Raw genomic sequence first — 18,129 nt, forward strand, 5'->3', positions numbered from 1 at the left:
GGAAGAGAATACCCAAACAGGTAGAAATGTTAGGAAGTGGAGAAATCAATTTAACAATTAGAATAAAGAGTGAAGTCACAAGGGAAGAGCAGATCAAAGGCAGTATCAAGGGTGGGGGGTGACGTCACATGAAAAGCTGTAGATGACTGTGAGGGGTAATATACCTCAGGGTGTTTCCAGACAGTGTGACCTGGAAGGGGACAGCCACCCTGAATGTGGGACTCAGCATCCCATGGGCCCAGGTCTGGGCCGAGTAAAGGGGGAAAGGAAAAGCTGGCTGAGTGCAATCATTCGTCTTCCTACCTCCTGACTGAGGGTGTAGTGTGCCCAGCTGCCTTGTGAGCTCACTGCCATGCTTTCCCTGACGTGGTGAACACTGTTTTCAAATGAGTTGTGAGCCAAAATAAACCTTTTTTTTTTAAAGATAGGCCTCGTCATGTAGCCCTTGGCTGTCCTGGAAATCCCTGTGTAGACTAACCAGACTGGCCTTGAATTCTCAGAGATCTGCCTGCCTCTGCCTCTGCCTCTGCGCTGGGATTAAAGGTGTGTCCACTATGCCTGGATTTCTTAGGTTGTTTTTTTTTTTCAGATATTTTATCACAGCATGAGGGAAGCAATACACAATGTTGACACACATCAGTGAATAAACAGCAGTCACCAGGCCAGGGCATTACTCACGGTATATTTATACAGTGGGATGTTACTTGGCGATGATGACCATGAACCTTATGCATGTATACAGTGACTCTGTACATATAGTTCTGAGCAAAGTAAGTTACAAGAGAATTTATGAATTTATATTCTATGACACCATGTACGTAAGTTAAAAATTCAAAATAACATTCCACATGGTTCTAGAAGACATCCCTCTTAAAATCTGTGTGGTGCAAACTCAAGAGGAGAGGTGTGAAATCAGGAAGGCTTCCTGGGGCTCAGCTGAGTTGTATATACACATAGAATATGAAGTCTGGAGGTGGTTCATGTTCCTTGTTTATTTCTTATATCTTAATTCCATAGTGGGTTCTTGAATGGTCAGAAATGTGGCAATGAAGTTGATACATGGGTACCATTTCTCTCCAGTTTTGCTGGAAAGAGAAGAAAAAGAGATTACCTTTAATTCTTGATTCCAAATGATTTGGAAAAATTCAAACACCTGTGCAAATGTTTAGACAAACTCACACCTGCAACCAGACTGAGAACTCGCTATGCTCAACCTAGTGAAAGCAACTTCTCCTGTTTGGATTCCACCAGGTATAGGGATGAAAGCAGAACCCAAGTTGGAGCTGCACAGAATGGGATCAAGATGAGACAAAAATACCCAAAAGATTTTTTTCATATTTATTCTCTAATCTCTTTTGAAAGAACCAATCACATACATAGAGAGAAACTCAAAGTAGGGGTCAGGAAGATGGCCCAGTGAGTAAAGACACTTGTCACCAAGCCTGACCAGATGAGCTTGATGGTTCCCAGGACTGACATTGAGGAAACAGAAAACCAGTTCCCACAAGTTGTCCTCTGACCACCACAAAAGTGATGGTATATGTTCTCTCCTTCTCTCTCCCCACATAGCTCCTCCTTCTCACACACAAATAAATAAATGTAAAAAACTATTAAAAGTTGAAAATACTGAGAGTCAGGTAAACATATTTATAAGAATTATTCAACCATTAAAGCTGATATTTAATGACATGGTAATCCCTTAAATTCCATCATAGATCAATTGTAGATGCTGTGGTCAAATCTTTATTATCTTGAGTTCTACACTCCATGTCACACACACACCCCATCACACACACACACACACACACACACACACACACACACACACACACACACACACACCACACGATATCTTTTATGATCTCTGCTTATCATAAAACCTTCAAAGTGGAAGGGCTCACAAACGCTCCTTTCTCTTTAATGATGTGGTGTAGATATTTTTAAATGTGCTCAGAAGTTATATGCTTTCACTGTCTCCCCTTTAAAATTAAATCAGTCATTTTCTGACTAGGGTACAGTGTGTTCTGTACCAAAGGGAAAAACCCTGCTTGGAACCAAGGTGTTGTTGAATGGTTCTGCCAGAGACCTTTATTTCAAAGGCAAGATTTAATTTCACTGGAGATGGGAATGTGAATGTGTTTTACGAGCAAATAGCTTTTAAAATAGTAGTGACTTCATTTTCTGCATTTATGCTCAGAAACTGGATGTAGGATTTATGAATTCCTTTTCTAACTTAGGTAAAATTGTTAAGAACACTTGTTCAGGCTAAGAAAAACAAATATGCCAAGTGTGACTTTTCCCTGGGACTCATCTGTGGCCTCTGTCACAGTTCTGAGAGGACAGTAAAATCAGATAATACATGAAGTCTAAGTTTGCTGAGTGGAGGCCATTCCAGGCTGGGCCACCCTGGTCTTCCTTTGTCTTCATCTCCTCTACAATTTTCATTGAATTAGTAACCATATTTACAAAGACACTCACTAAATATTCGCCCGCACTGTTCTCATTTATAGATGGTAAAACAGACCTTCAGAGGTTGTCTTGCCGAGGGATGACAGTTACTACATGATCAGTTAAGTGATCAGAGACAAGATTGGAGGCCAGGAAATCTGATTTCCAAGGCACTCACCCAACCACATTATCACCCTTGTGGTTTTTTTTTTTTTTAAAGATATAAGTACTACTTTTAATTTTCTTCATGTAATTTTTAGGTTCACATGACTTCTTTTTTTATTTATTTATTTTTTTCATTTTATATACCATCCACAGTTCCCCCTCCCTCCCCTTCTCCCACCCCCTATCCCCCACTTCCCTCACCCAACCCTCCATCTCTCCTCATAGGGGAAGTCCTCCTTGGGGAGTCAACACATGTTGGCATACCAAGTTGGGGCAGGACCAAGCCCCTCCCCTCTGCATCAAGGCTGAGCAAGGTATCCCTTTGTAGCTGGAAAGTTTCTCTTCGGATCCCGCCAAGTCCCCATAGTCCCGAAGCCCACTTATAAAATAATCACTCAGAAGCTTATATTAATTAAAACTGCCCAGCCATTAGCTTAGGCTAACTACTGACTAGCTCTTACACTAGGGAATGGGCTTTAAAAAGCCAGTTCATGTACCTGGGATAAGTCCTGGTCCCATTGCCAGGGACCCCTTAAACAGACCAAGCCACACAGCTGTCACCCACATTCAGAGTTCGGTCCCATGCAGGTTCCCCAGCTGTCAGTCCAGAGTCCAAGAACTCCTACTAGCTCGGGTCAGCTGTCTCTGTGATTTTCCCCATCATGATCTTGACCACCCCCTTGCTTATATAATCCCTCCTCCCTCTCTTCAACTGAATTCCAGGAGTTCGGCCCAGTGCTTGACTGTGGGTCTCTGCATCTGCTTCCATCAGTTACTGGATGAAGGTTCTATGATGACAATTAGGGTAGTCACCAATCTGAGTACAGGGGAAGGCTGGTTCAGGCACCCTCTCCATTAGGAATCTTAGCTGGGGTCATTCTTGTGGGTTCCTGGGGATTTCCCTAGCACTAGGTTTCTCCCTAACCCCGTAATGTCTCCTTCTGTCAAGACATCTCTTTCTTTGCTCTCCCTCTCCATCCCTCCCTCTACTCTGCCATCTCAGTCCCTCCCATTCCCATCGCCCATCCCTTCCCCTGGACCCCCTCCCAGTTTGCTCAAGAGATCTTAGTTAAGATCGCTTCCCTTTCTGGGGCCCTCCATGTGGGTCCCTCTCAGGGTCCTCCTCTTTACCTAGCTTCTCTGGGGTTGTGGATTACAGTCTGGTTATCCTTTGCTTTACATCTAATATCCACTTATGGGTGAGTACATGCTGTGTTTGTCTTTCTGAGTCTGGATTTTTTCTAGTTCTATCCATTTGCCTACAAATTTCATGATTTTATTTTTTTTTAAACCACTGAGTAGTACTCCATTGTGTAAATGTACCACATTTTCTTTATCCATTTTTTGGTTGAGGGGCATCTAGGTTGTTTTTGGGTTCTGGCTATTAAGAATAATGCTGCTATGAATATGGTTGAGCAAGTGTCCTTGTGGTATGATTGAGCATCTTTTGACTATGTGCCCAAGAGTGGTATTGCTGGGTCTTGAGGTAGGTTGATTCCCAATTTTCTGAGAAACTGCCATACTGATTTCCAGAGTGGCTGTATAAGGTTGCACTCCCACCAGCAATGGAGGAGTGTTCACCCTTGTGTATTTGATTACATTCACCTAAGTCATTGGTGCAAGTGGCTGATACAGGTGGTTCGGTTGCATGTTTATTAATCTCAGCTGTTGTCATCATTGGTTATGATGGGTGTAGCACGAATCTTAAATGGTCTTATTAGTAAAAACAAACCTGGAGCCAGGTATTGGGGCAAATGCTGGAAGATCAGAGAAGCAGAACAAGCCACAGCTTCCTTACCTCACCAATTCCTCAGCTGATCCTGTTTCCTCAGACTGGAAGCTTCTCAGTCCTCATCCAGAATGAATCTCAGCTGAACTGTTGCTCAAAAGCCTAAAAACTTAACCAGCTTTACTTTCTGGTCCTCGCACCTTATATACCTTTCTGCCTCCTGCCATCATTTCCTGGGATTAAAGGCTCTTGTTACCATGCCTGGCTGTTTCCAGTGTGGCTTAGAACTCACAGAGATCCAGACGGATCTCTGCCTCTGGAATGCTAGAATTAAAGGCGTGTGTGCCATCATTTTCTGGCCTCTATGTCTAGTGGCTGTTCTGTTCTCTGACCCCAGATAAGTTTATTAGGGTGCACAATATTTGGGGGAACACAGTATCACCACAGATGGGCTTAGTGTTCAACCCAGGCCTTTACTGTTGTACATACTCTGCTTTATGAGATAATGTCCAAAAGTTTTCTAAAGTAATGGTACCAATTTAAACTACCAGCAACTCTATGCTGTAGAATTTGTTGTTCAACATGTAATGGTCTGATAGATGTGAGCTGGTGCTGGGACTGAACCCAGGCAAGTGCTCTGCCACTGACAGCGACCCCAGTCTGTGCTCTACTGACTACTTGGTTGGCATTTTTTGAGACAGATCTCACTATGTAGCTCGGTTGCTTTCACACTCCCACTTCTGCTGCCTGTACCTCCTGAGTGCTGGGATGATGAGTGTGAGTCATCATGACCATCTTACTGTGATTTTTAATGTGAATTTCTCTAATTATTGATGGAAGTGGTAAATTTTCCACATCTTTTCTGTGAAGGCCTTTTTAGATCTTTCACCCATTTTTATATTGGGTTGTTTTTCTTTTCACATTGAGCTACAGGCATCCTTTACATATTCAGATACTATGAAAGGACCAAGCAGATGCCATAACAGGCTGCTCAGTCTTCTCTCAGAGATCAGGCCTCAATTTCAGTTTCCTGAGACTTGAGCAAGCTGTTTCTGGGAGGGCCATGAACAAAAGACATAGTCCTTGCAGTAGTTCCCTTTCTGCACGTACTCTGACTGCTCAAAGTTCAGTCAGATGTTTACTGTCTGGGGCCCCTCACCAACTTAGAGTTATGTGCATGACGTGCTAGGCCAGTCAACCCCCATGGCAGCTCAAGGACAGAGCCTGGGACTTGTGCTGGACTACCCCCAAAGAGATAATTGTAACCACCAACCAGTAAATTCAAAGGTTACATACCCTCACCCAATTAAAAGAGAACAGAGATAAAAATAAACCAATCCGAGTTGCACCCGTGCAACTCCCCCCCCCCCAACCCCTTTGAAGGCCTTGTGAATTTTGCCTTTAAAAAGCTAGCCGCACAAAGAAAGAGCAAGCTCCTCCTGGCCTCACTGCTACTACAAGTGAGTGCTTTGGATCGAGCTTCCCTGCCAGCGGCTTGTAAACAGAAATAAACCTTGCTTTTGCATTCTGTACCTAAGGTCTTCAGTGGTCTCTTTGGGGTCATGATCTGGGCATAACAACTAAGCTTTTATCTCTTGTAAAGGTATTGAGTATCTTCTTCTGTCTTGTGCCATCTCATGTCCTTCTAGTGCTTTCTGCATAAATGGAAAGTCTCAATTTTGTAAATTTTATTTTATTTATTATTTGTGTGCATGTGGGTTTGTGTGAGGATATTCAGGTACATGTGTGCCATGGCACATATATGGAGGTCAGAGGACAACTTCACTGGAATCACATCTATTTCTCTACTTTCCATGGAAGTCAGGCTTTCAGGCTAGTGGCCACTGAGCTAGCTCTCCAGGCCTCTGAAAGTCTCACTTTTAAAAGAGTTAAGTTAGTCAGTCTTCTCCTTCAAGTGTCTGAGTTTCCTTTTAAGCATCTAAGGTCTCTTGCCCTACCCTCAAAGATGTTTTTTCCCCATTGTCTTAGTCTGCTTTCTCTTGATGTGATAAAACACCATGAACAAAAGCAGTGTAGGGAGGAAAGGGTTTATTTTGTCATACAGCTCTCAGGTCACACCCAGTCACTGATGGAAGTCAGTACAGGAACTCAGGAACCTGGAGGCAGGAACTGAAGCAGAGACGCAGAGAAACACTGTTCTGTAGCTTGCTTACTTTGTTTCCCCATATATCTCAGGACAACCTACCTAGGGCAGCATCACTCACAATGGTCTAGGCTCTCTCACATCAATCTTCAATAAAGAAAATGCCCAACAGGCACAATGCCTACAGCCCAGTCTTATTTTCTCAATTGAGGTCCCTACTTTCAGATGGCTCTAGCTTGTGTCACGTTGACAAAAAACTAGAGAGCACAACCATGTTCCCCAAAATGTTTAGTTTTACACTTAAGTTTACTGTTTGAATGTATGCCTTCACATTTAACACTTCCATCTGTTGCATTATATTCTGTTTGTGTTCTGACAAATAAAGCTTGCCTGGAGATCAGAGGGCGGAGCTAGCCACTAGTTAACCATAGAAGCCAGGCAGTGGTGGCTCACGACTTCAATCCCAGCACTTGGGAGGGGAGAGAGGAAGTGATAAGGTGGGGTGGAGATAGGATCTGGGCCCTTTTGGTTGGAGCAGAGAGGAAGTGACTGTGGCTGCTCCCTTCCTTTTCTGATCTTCCAGGCTTTTACTCTGATATCTGGCTCCTACTTTGTTTTTTTTTTAATTTTTTATTTATTTTTGTTGTATGAGCATTGGTGTTTTGTTTGCATGTGTGTTTGTATGAGGGTGTTAGATCCTCTAGAATTGGAGTTACAGACATGTGTGAGCGGCCATGTGGGTGCTGGGAATTGAACCCGGGTCCTCTGGAAGAGCAGCCAGTGCTCTTAACCATTGAGTCATCTCTCCGGCCCCCCTGGCTCCTGGTTTTTATTGATAAGACTAATGAGGTTCACACTTCATCCATCTAATTAGAATTGAGTCAACGATTTTCCTGTATGGTGTAGTATGTATTCAACTTACTGTTTTTATCCATTGCACAACCAAAATGCCAAGTACCACTTCCTGCATTGTCTCTGTGTGCCCATGACCTTCACTGTCTGCCTTCCCTCCATCATGAGGCAGGCTTCCACTTCCTGCATTGTCTCTGTGTGCCCATGACCTTCACTGTCTGCCTTCCCCTCCGTCATGAGCCGGGCTTCCTTATTTAGAGTAGGCTACCTTCAGCTTTATGCTTGTGTTCCAGTGGTCAGACCATGACTACCAGTTCCATGCTGTCTTACCCGCTATTTCTATCAACCAGTCTATGTGGCAGATAACCTTGCTTTCTATTGAGGCTGTTCCCCTTTCTCCCCACACTCCAGCTTTCCTTCCAATTAGGTATGGCCCCATGTGACTGACTTCTGAAGTGCAGTGTGAGCAAATGTCTGTTCACTGCACTGGGTTCTGGCTTAGGGCCACCACGGTTAGAGCTCCACTTTCCATTCCTGGTGTGCTGTGGGATGTTCATGCTCTGACATCTTTGAAAGTCACATGCTGTGTAAGGGGGCATCTCTCGGCAGTTGAGTTCCCAAGTGACTGCAATAAGCTGGGCCCCTCTTGCACCTGCTCTCTATTAATTATCCTTATGAGAAACAAATTTTTTTTTAATGAAACCACTGAGATGTGTATATGACAACAAATGGGATTAACTTAATTAGTTCATATTGACTTTAATCCTGCCTATTTGATATGCACATTTGCATAAACATCTAAATAGCTGATGATTCTTTGGTGTTTTCTTTGTCAAACATGACAGTCTGGAAAAATGAGCTTTGCCTATTTTTCTTCACATTTTTTTTTTTTTGCACATTTCACTTCTTATATCTCATTAGTAGCCAAGAGTCCCTGTACAGTGTGGAAATAAAGCAACTATGGTTCACAGTTGCCTTGCCCTAATGGTAAAGGGGACCCTTTGAACACATGCCATTCATTTGGTGAAGGACTTTTGTCTAAATCCTTTTGGGGTGGTGCTAGTTTGTCAGGAGACTTTGTATTATAAACAGATGTCATCTTATCTAACGCTATGCTAATATCCTAGAGAAGATAACATAGTTTTCTTCATTGCACTGATAATGGATATCTGTTCTCATAAATGCATTTACCTATGGCCTTACTGTCTTTGTCTAAGTTGCAAATCAAGTAAGTAGCAATAGCCTATCTTTGCTTACAAGTTTATTATTTTTGTTTACAAGGAACTTGTACAATAATTTTAATTTTTTGTGTTTGTATGCTTGCATATGTGTGTGTGCATGTGTGCAAGGGTGAAGGCATGTGTGTGTGCTAGCAAGTGCACATAGAAGCTAAAGGTCACCCTGAGGTGTAATGGCACTCAGGTGCTATCCACCTTGCTTTTAAAGTCAGAGTCTCTCACTGGTCTGAGACTCACTGATGAGATTAGGATGGCTCCCCACTTCTGGGGTTGCAAGCATGTACCACCACCTCTGGCATTTTTACGAGTTCTGGGAATTGAACTCAGGTCCCCATGCTTACAGGGCAGCCACTTCACTAAAAGAACTGTCTCTCCAGCATTGATAATTTTGATTAAAAAAACATTAAAGTTATTCCTTGAATCCTAGCAATTTTTTGTCTCTTCCTTCAATTTGTGCCTGAGACAGGCTACAGAACACTGACCCGGCCTTCAGGTTCTTCATCGGCTTCTCTGCTGGCAGCAAGCATGGTCTGCTGGCAAGTCCAGTTTACTAGGGGAAGATGCACACGGTGTTGGGTCAGGCTACAGAATCACCCCTTTATTTCCTCCTTCATAGTTCCACAATCCAATTCAAAGGCAGCTTGGATATTTTATCTAGCTGTCTTTGCTGCTCTTCTCCAGAGACTCATCCAGTGTATTTATTCCATCATGCCCTAGAAATGGTCTTCTGGAATGTTCATTACTGTAAGATACAAATTGCTGAATTATTTGCTGAGATAGGCCAGTACCTGACAAGTGCCCTGGTTCACCTAATAGCAAGGGAGCTTGACTATCCATCCCAGTTAACCTTCCCAAGAGCAGGACTGAGTGCTTGGCCTGCCCGTGGAATGACATTCACAAAGAAACTCATTGTAAGTAGTAGACACCAAACACTGGATTTGTCTGTCAAGGGTGATGCTGTGGATGATTGATTGATAAATAAATCACTGATTGGCCAGTATCCAGGCAGGAAGTGTAGACAGGACAAGCAGAGAAGAGAATTCTGGGAACAGGAAGACTGAGTCAGGAGATGCTGCCAGCCACCGCCATGAGTACCAACATGTAAGATACTGGTAAGCTATTGGCCAGTAGCCAGGCAGGAAGTATAGGCAGGACTAGCAGAGAGGAGAATTGGGAGAACAGGAAGGTGGAGTGGGAGGAGACACCAGCCTGCCATCCAGGGTGCAGCATGTAAAGGCAGCAGGTAAAGCCATGGAACACATGGCGACATATACATTAACAGAAATGGGTTAATTTAAGATATAAGAACTAGATAACAAGAAGCCTGCCACAGCCATACAGTTTGTAAGCAATATAAGTCTCTGTGTGTTTACTTGGTTGGGTCTGAGCGGCTGTGGGACTGGTGGGTAAGAGACATTTGTCCTGACCGTGGGCCAGGCAGGACTGGAGAAAACTTCAGCTACAGGGTGACTATTGCTTTGTATACTTCAGGCACAGTCCTAAGACTTTTGTGCATAGTAACTGACAATTCTCATAGTCACCCCATGAGACCAAACCTTATCATCAAAAAATAGAGCAGTAGTCTTAGCTGGTGTCGTCCTTGTGGATTCCTGGGAATTTCCCTAGTGTCAGGTTTCTCCCTAATCCCAGAATGGCTCCCTTTATCAAGGTATCTCTTTTTCTGCCCTCCCTCTCTATCGCTCCCCCCACTCGACCATCCCATTCCCTCATGTTCTCATCCCTCATCTCCTTCCCTCTATTCCGCCTCCCAGTTTGCCCACGAGATCTTATCTATTTCCCCCTCCCAAGGTGATTCATGCCTGTCCCTCTTATGGTCTTCCTTATTACCTAGTTTCTCTGGGGTTGTGGACTGTAGCCTGGCTATCCTTTGCTTTACATCTAGTATCCACTTATGAGTGAGAACATAACTTGTTTGTCTTTCTGGGTCTGGGTTATCTCACTCAGAATGATTTTTTCTAGTTCCATCCATTTGCCTGCAAATTTCATTTTTTTTGTTTGTTTTGCTTTTTTTACCACTGAATAACACTCCATTGTGTAAATGTACCACATTTTCTTTACCCATTCTTTGGTTGAGGGGCATCTAGGTTGTTTTCAGGTTCTGGCTGTTAGGAATAATGCTGCTATGAACATAGCTGAGCAAGTGTCCTTGTGGTATGATTGAGCATCCTTTGGCTATATGCCCAAGAGTGGTAATGCTGGGTCTTGAGGCAGATTGATTCCCAATTTTTTAAGACTCCTAGCAATAGTGGAGAGGGCGCCTGGACTGGCCTTCCCCTGTAATCAGATTGATGCTACCCTAATTGTCATCACAGAGCCTTCATCCAGTAACAGATGCAGACATCCACAGCTAGGTACTGGACTGAGGACCTGGAGTCCAGTCGAGGAGAGGGAGGAGGGATTCTATGAGCAAGGGGGGGGGGTCAAGATTATGATGGGGAAACCCACAGAGACAGCTGACCAGAGCTAGGGAGAGCTCACAGACTCTGGACTGACAGCTAGGGGGCCTGCAGGGGACCAAACTAGGCCCTCTGATTGTGGGTGACAGTTGTATGGATTGATCTGTTTGTGGGGCCCCTGGCAGTGGGACCAGGATTTATCCCTGGCGCATGAACTGACTTTTTGGAGCCCAATTCCCTATGGTGGGATACCTTGCTCAGCCTTGATACAGAGGGGAGGGCTTTGGTCCTTCCTCAACTTGATGTGCCAGACCTTGTTGACTCCCCATGGGAAGCCTTACCCTCTCTGAGGAGTGGATGGGGGGTGAAGGAGAAGATGTGGGGGGGTGGGAGGAGGAACTGTGGTTGGTATGTAAAATGAAAAAAATTAAAATAAAAATTAAATAAAAAGAAAATGGAGCAGGGAATACACTCATTTACCTGAGGTCACACAGGTAGAAAATGGATGGCCAGGCCTTGGGCTCAGCTAGCATGCCTTCCCCATCCATGCTTGGAGCCACTTCTGAGGCCTTGGTAGGTCACAGCTTGTAGTGAGGTTGGTGAATGTTTGTCTAAACCAGCAATCAACAGAGGGCACTCATGCTCACCTACTGTCAAGTTACCCATTTAAAAAAATACTGTATGTGCCCAAGAGTGGTATAGCTGGATCTTGGGGGAGATTGATCCCCAATTTTCTAAGAAAGTGCCATATTGCTTTCCAAAGTGGTTGTACAAGCTTGCATTCCTACCAGCAGTGGAGGAGAGTTCCCCTAGCTCCACATCCTCTCCAGCATAAGCTGTCTTCAGTGTTTTTGATCTTAGCCATTCTGACAGGTATAAGGTGGTATCTCAGAGTCGTTTTGATTTGCATTTCCCTGATAATTAGAGATGTTGAACAATTCCTTAAATGTCTTTCAGCCATTTGAGTTTCCTCTGTTGAGAATTCTCTGTTTAGTTCTATAGCCCATTTCTTAATTGGACTGTTGGGCATTTTGATGTCTAATTTCTGAGTTCTTTATATATTCTGGATATCAGTTATTGGTGAAATTATTAAGGCCACTCCGCGTAGTTAAAAGGAGATTTATTTAATGGCATAACTTACAAATTAAGGAATAGGTAGGTCGCGGGGTCTGGGGAAGGTGTATCACAGTCCAGCGGTGTTCTCTGGAGCTCTGCTTGGCCCAACTCCACCGTCCAGGGTCCCGGAACAGAGAGAGCACTGACCAATCCAGATCTCGGTCTCCAGGCGCCTCCCTTGGCCCCACCTTGTAGGTGTGACAATTGCCGAAATCTCAATGGGGGTTGGAACTTCCAGATCAAAGCTGGAATGGCTACCCACTACAATCAGTCCTCTGTCAGATGTGGGGTTGATGAAGACCTTTTCCCATTCTGTAGGCTGTCGCTTTGCCTTGTTGACCATATCCTTTGTTCTACAAAAGCTTCTCAGTTTCAAGAGGTCCCATTGATTGATTGTTTCTCTCAGTGTCTGTGCTACTGGTGTTATATTTAGGAAGTGATCTCCTATGCCAATGCGTTCAAGACTACTTCCTACTTTCTCTTCTAGGAGGTTCAGAGTAGCTGGATTTATGTTGAGGTCTTTGATCCACTTGGACTTAAGTTTTGTGCACGGTGACAGATATGGATCTATTTGCAGCCTTCTACACGTTGATATCCAGTTATGCCAGCACCATTTGTTGAAGATGCTTTCTTTTTTCCATTGTACAGTTTTGGCTTCTTTGTCAAAAATTATATGTTCATAGGTGTGCAGATTAATGTCAGGGTCTTCAATTCAATTCCATTGGTCCACATGTCGGTTTTTATGCCAGTACCAAGCTGTTTTTATTACTGTAGCTCTATAGTAGAGCTTGAGCTTGGGCGGGGATCATGATGCCTCCAGAGGTTGTTTTATTGTACAGGATTCTTTTGGCTATCCTGGGTAAAAGTTACAGAATTTTTGTCCTCAGGTAGCAATCAGCTCATGCCTTAAGTGTGTTGGTTGATCTATGTAAAGATTTGAGCACAGGGAAAACTCCTAATATGTGGTTTGCATTCAAAGCATATTGCTGACTCTTAGAGTACTTGGGATAATCTACACATTGACCACATGTACATGTGTTTTTAAATTATTCCTTGATGTCTTAATGGAAGCTGTTATCAATAGTGCATTACCAAAGGTGTTAATTCCCAAGTGTGATCCACTTAAACTTGCAAACAATATGTAACAACTCAGAGACATCTTCTCAGTTAGCTTTAAAATGACTTTGATTGGTTGTGAGAACTGCATTCTGGAGTTCTATAAATTTTGCTTCTAGTGTAGATTCAACAAATGTAAACAGTATATTTTATTTGAATTTTATGCAGATACTTGGCTTTCATGTAAACTTATTTTTTTCCTGGTTTCTTTTCAAAGAAGTATTGATATGGGCTTAGGAATGTAAACCACTGTGAATAAAAATTCAGACTTTAAAAAAAGTTGTATTTTCCCTCAAGGTATGGGGAAATTTGCCATATTTTGAATGGATAATAAAAATTTTAATTTTGAAATTTCTTCTCACTATTCTCTCTTTTCTACAGGAGTGAATTTAACACCATCCTTGGTAAGAAACTTTCACCATCAAATTACTTTGTTAAAAAAAGTTAAAATTTAAATTTAAATATATTTTTCATATCAGTTTAGAATGTTATCAAGTGCTTGAGTAGTGGGGTTTGAAAATGATTGATCCCTACTTGGATTCCCTGGGAGGCAGAAGACCATCACACACAGAATTTATTAATGAACACTCAGGACAGGTCCATGAGGAAGAGGAAGGAGGCAGCATGGCTGGGTAGAGGCTGTGAAGGTGAGTCCAGTAGGCCCTGGCTTGTCGGGGGAAAGGGAGTAACTGCAGAACTGTTCCAGGTTGGGCAAAGCTGCAGGTTGGTAGCCTTCCCTTGTGTATTTGGAAAAGGCCATCCTGAAGGAGGGAGGGAGACTTGGACTGGGCATTTGTCTTTGGCTTATAGGATTTTTAAAGGAAGCTGCAAGCATGGGCTGATTGCTTAGCACTCTAGGATGCAGGAAAGGAACGCTTCACCACAGCACCCATGACTCCATCTTTTTTAAGTTGTTTGTCTTGTAAAAATCGTTGCCTCCTATTTTGATTTTAGCTTGTTGAGATAAGGTCTCATGTAAACGACTGGCTAGTCTTAAACGACTTGATTCTGCCTCCACCTCCCAAGTGCTGGGATGACAGGCACAAACTACCACCTCCCGGCTCCCTCCAGTGTTTGGAGTACCTTTCATTTCTTTGCATGGGGAACATCTTCCATCCATTCTATTTTATTTCATTTATTTGTGTGTGTGTGTGTGTGTGTGTGTGCAGGAACTGCTAATACCACAGTGCATGTGTGTGGGTCAAAGGACAGCAGTGTGGAGTTGATTCTCTCCTTCACCTTTCTGTGAGTTCCAGGGATTGGACTCCGGTTCTCAGGCTTATGGAGCAAGTGCTTTACACTGGCCCTCCCTCAGCCATCCATCCTACCACACACGCCTACAGTTATATTCCTGTTGTTTCTTGTGTAACAGGAGTTCGCACCTTGCCCAGTTCTGTATTTACTGCTCCTACAGCCCATCTCTAGAGCCCTCTGTGGAGCCCTCTGTAACATTTCCTGTTCTCACCGGTCTGTGTGGACTTGATATCAGCTTAGTGATTTGGAAAGCATCAGGAAACACCTCCAATATACATCTTGTGTTTTGCTTGCATCTATATTTTCTCCCCTAAAGTAGATTGTAACTAGATTATGGAAACTTCAGACAGTTTTATAGTCTAATAAGGAAGTAAATTATTATTATTTTGTGTGCGTGTGTTTTCTGGCACTTTGGAACACACAAATTAAAGGCTCAAAATATTATTAAATGATTAGGTTTCTAGTTAGCTCCTTAGGCAGGAAAGTGATTGTATTTCCTGTTTTAGATTTTTTTCCTGTCTCTTCTAATACCACTAGTGATTCATCCATCAGCCATTTATTGAATGCTAGTATGTTCCAGACTCCCTCCCTCCCTCTCCCTTCTCTTCTTTCTTTTCTTCTTCCCTTCCTCCCTTCCTTCCTTCTTTCTTTCTTTCTTTCTTTCTTTCTTTCTTTCTTTCTTTCTTTCTTTCTTTCTTTCTTTCTCTTTCTCTCTCTCTCTCTCTCTTTCTTTCTTTCTTTCTTTCTTTCTTTCTTTCTTTCTTTCTTTCTTTCTTTCTACAGGATCTTATACTATAGCTCAGAATGACCTGGAACTCATAGTGATTCACCTGCCTTAGCCTACTTATTGCTAGGATTACAGGCTTGTGCCACCAAATTCAGAGCTGGATACCATTTTAAGCAAGGATGACATGGTGGTGAACTCCATCATAGTGTCACAGTCCAATGAGAGAGGTAAATCATGCATCCACATCAGAAATGAGAGAAAAAAAATCATTACACACCGTGGTAGGTGCTAAGAGAGCAGTGCACACAGACATGAGATGGAAGGAGCCATCTGAGAGCCAGGGTAAGGTGACATTGCCTTTGGAAGAAACAGACTCAGTGCAATGAAAGAGAGACAAGAACAAAATTCATGAATTCAGGAGGCAGAAAGGACTCCATGTGTTTGAAAAGTAGATGCTAGAGGGATTGAACAGCAGTTGGTCTAGGATGGGAGCTGTGGTGGTTTGAATGAGAATGGCCCTCATAGGTTCATATGTTTGCATGTTTAGTCTCCAGTTGAGAACTGCTTGGAAAGGATTAGGAGGTGTGGCCTTTGTTGGAGGGAGTGTATCCCTGGGAATGGGCTTTGAGGTTTTAAAAACTCACGCTAGATTTGGTGTCTCTCCACCTGCTGCCTATGAGCAGGATGTAAAGCTCTCGGCTACTGCTCCAGCACCATTCTTGCCATGCTTCCTGCCATGCTAAGGGACTAACCCTCTGACACTGTTAAACAAACCATCAAGTGCTTTCTTTTATAAGAGTTGCCTTGGTCATGGTGTCTCTTCACAGCAACAGAGCAGTAACTAAGACGGGGCAAAGCACAGGCTGAGTGTGGTGATGCCGCTCATCACAGGCTGAGTTTATGGTGATGCTGCTCATCACAGGCTGAGTTTATGGTGATGCCATTCATCACAGGTTGAGTGTGGTGATGCCGTTCATCACAGGTTGAGTTTATGGTGATGCCGTTCATCACAGGTTGAGTGTGGTGATGCTGCTCATCACAGGCTGAGTGTGGTGATGCTGCTCATCACAGGCTGAGTGTGGTGATGTCACTCATCACAGGCTGAGTTTATGGTGATGCCACTCATCACAGGCTGAGTTTATGGTGATGCTGCTCATCACAGGTTGAGTGTGGTGATGTCGCTCATCACAGGCTGAGTTTATGGTGATGCTGCTCATCACAGGTTGAGTGTGGTGATGCTGCTCATCACAGGCTGAGTGTGGTGATGCCGCTCATCACAGGCTGAGTTTATGGTGATGCCGTTCATCACAGGTTGAGTTTATGGTGATGCCACTCATCACAGGTTGAGTTTATGGTGATGCCGTTCATCACAGGTTGAGTGTGGTGATGCCACTCATCACAGGTTGAGTGTGGTGATGCTGCTCATCACAGGCTGAGTGTGGTGATGCCGCTCATCACAGGCTGAGTTTATGGTGATGCTGCTCATCACAGGCTGAGTGTGGTGATGCCACTCATCACAGGCTGAGTGTGGTGATGCCGCTCATCACAGGCTGAGTTTATGGTGATGCCGGGTGGTGATGCTGCTCATCACAGGCTGAGTTTATGGTGATGCTGCTCATCACAGGCTGAGTGTGGTGATGCCACTCATCACAGGCTGAGTTTATGGTGATGCCACTCATCACAGGTTGAGTTTATGGTGATGCCGTTCATCACAGGTTGAGTGTGGTGATGCCACTCATCACAGGTTGAGTGTGGTGATGCTGCTCATCACAGGCTGAGTGTGGTGATGCCGCTCATCACAGGCTGAGTGTGGTGATGCCGCTCATCACAGGCTGAGTGTGGTGATGCCGCTCATCACAGGCTGAGTTTATGGTGATGCCACTCATCACAGGCTGAGTGTGGTGATGCCACTCATCACAGGCTGAGTTTATGGTGATGCCACTCATCACAGGTTGAGTGTGGTGATGCTTCTCACTGCAGGTTGTATATGGTGATGCCACTTATCAAGGAAACAAATTTGAATTTTACCAAAATAGTCTTGCGAAACCAGGAGTCAGTGAAGGTTTTCTGTTATCATTTGTTGGTTTGTTTAAAATAGAGGATAATGGCAGACTTTCCTTGTTAGAGTGTAAATAACCTAACATCTTTTAGTTAGGATCTAGTTAGGGAAAGTAAGAAGTGTCAGCATCAGGACCTCCCACATGCTTGAGTCCTTTAAAGACACGGGAAGGGCCCCAGCAGCTTCACTGGGCTAGGGTGAGGCCTGGGATGCTGCATTTCCAGCAAGGCCACAGCAGTTCTGTAGCTGGGCTGAGGTCTTCGCTTGGAGGATTGAGTTGGAAAGCACTGAAATCACTGGTCAGGCCTGTGTGGATGACTTTGGCTAAGTTACTAATGCATTATCCTTAGCTTCTCACCTGTAGATAAGGATGTTCATAGAGAGTCAGTGTAACGATTAAATGAGACATTCCATGTTAAGAAGTTATCCCAGAATATGGCCACAAAATGTTAATATTTGTTCTTGTTGTCAACATATAGACAACTTGACTTTTCTTTTTTTTATTAATTAAACTTTTTTATTTGTTTTACATCCCAACCACAGTTTCCCTTCTGTCCTCTCCTCCTGCTCTGCCCACCTCCTCTCTGCACCCCCCCTCCACTCTTCCTCTGTTTCTGTTCAGAAACGGGCAGGCCTCCCATGGGTGTCAGCTAAGAGTGGCGTGCCGAGTAGGACTAAGCTCCTCTCCTTGTATTAAGGCTGGGCAAGGCAACCCAGTATGAGGAGTAGATTCCCTAAGCCAACCCAAGCGTTAGGGACAGGCCTGATTAAAGCGAGTCTGCTTAAAGGGCAAAGGAATTTCTTAGGGGAGAAAAACTCACTGTGCAGAACAGAATTGTCACAGGTTCTGGAACACTGTTCCAGTCGCCTGAGTCAGTCCTGCATCTAAGCCCAGGAGGGAGAG

Source organism: Peromyscus californicus, unplaced genomic scaffold, assembly GCF_007827085.1.
Source record: "Peromyscus californicus insignis strain IS unplaced genomic scaffold, ASM782708v3 Scaffold_12__1_contigs__length_115047231, whole genome shotgun sequence".
NCBI classification, from domain to species: Eukaryota; Metazoa; Chordata; class Mammalia; order Rodentia; family Cricetidae; genus Peromyscus; species Peromyscus californicus.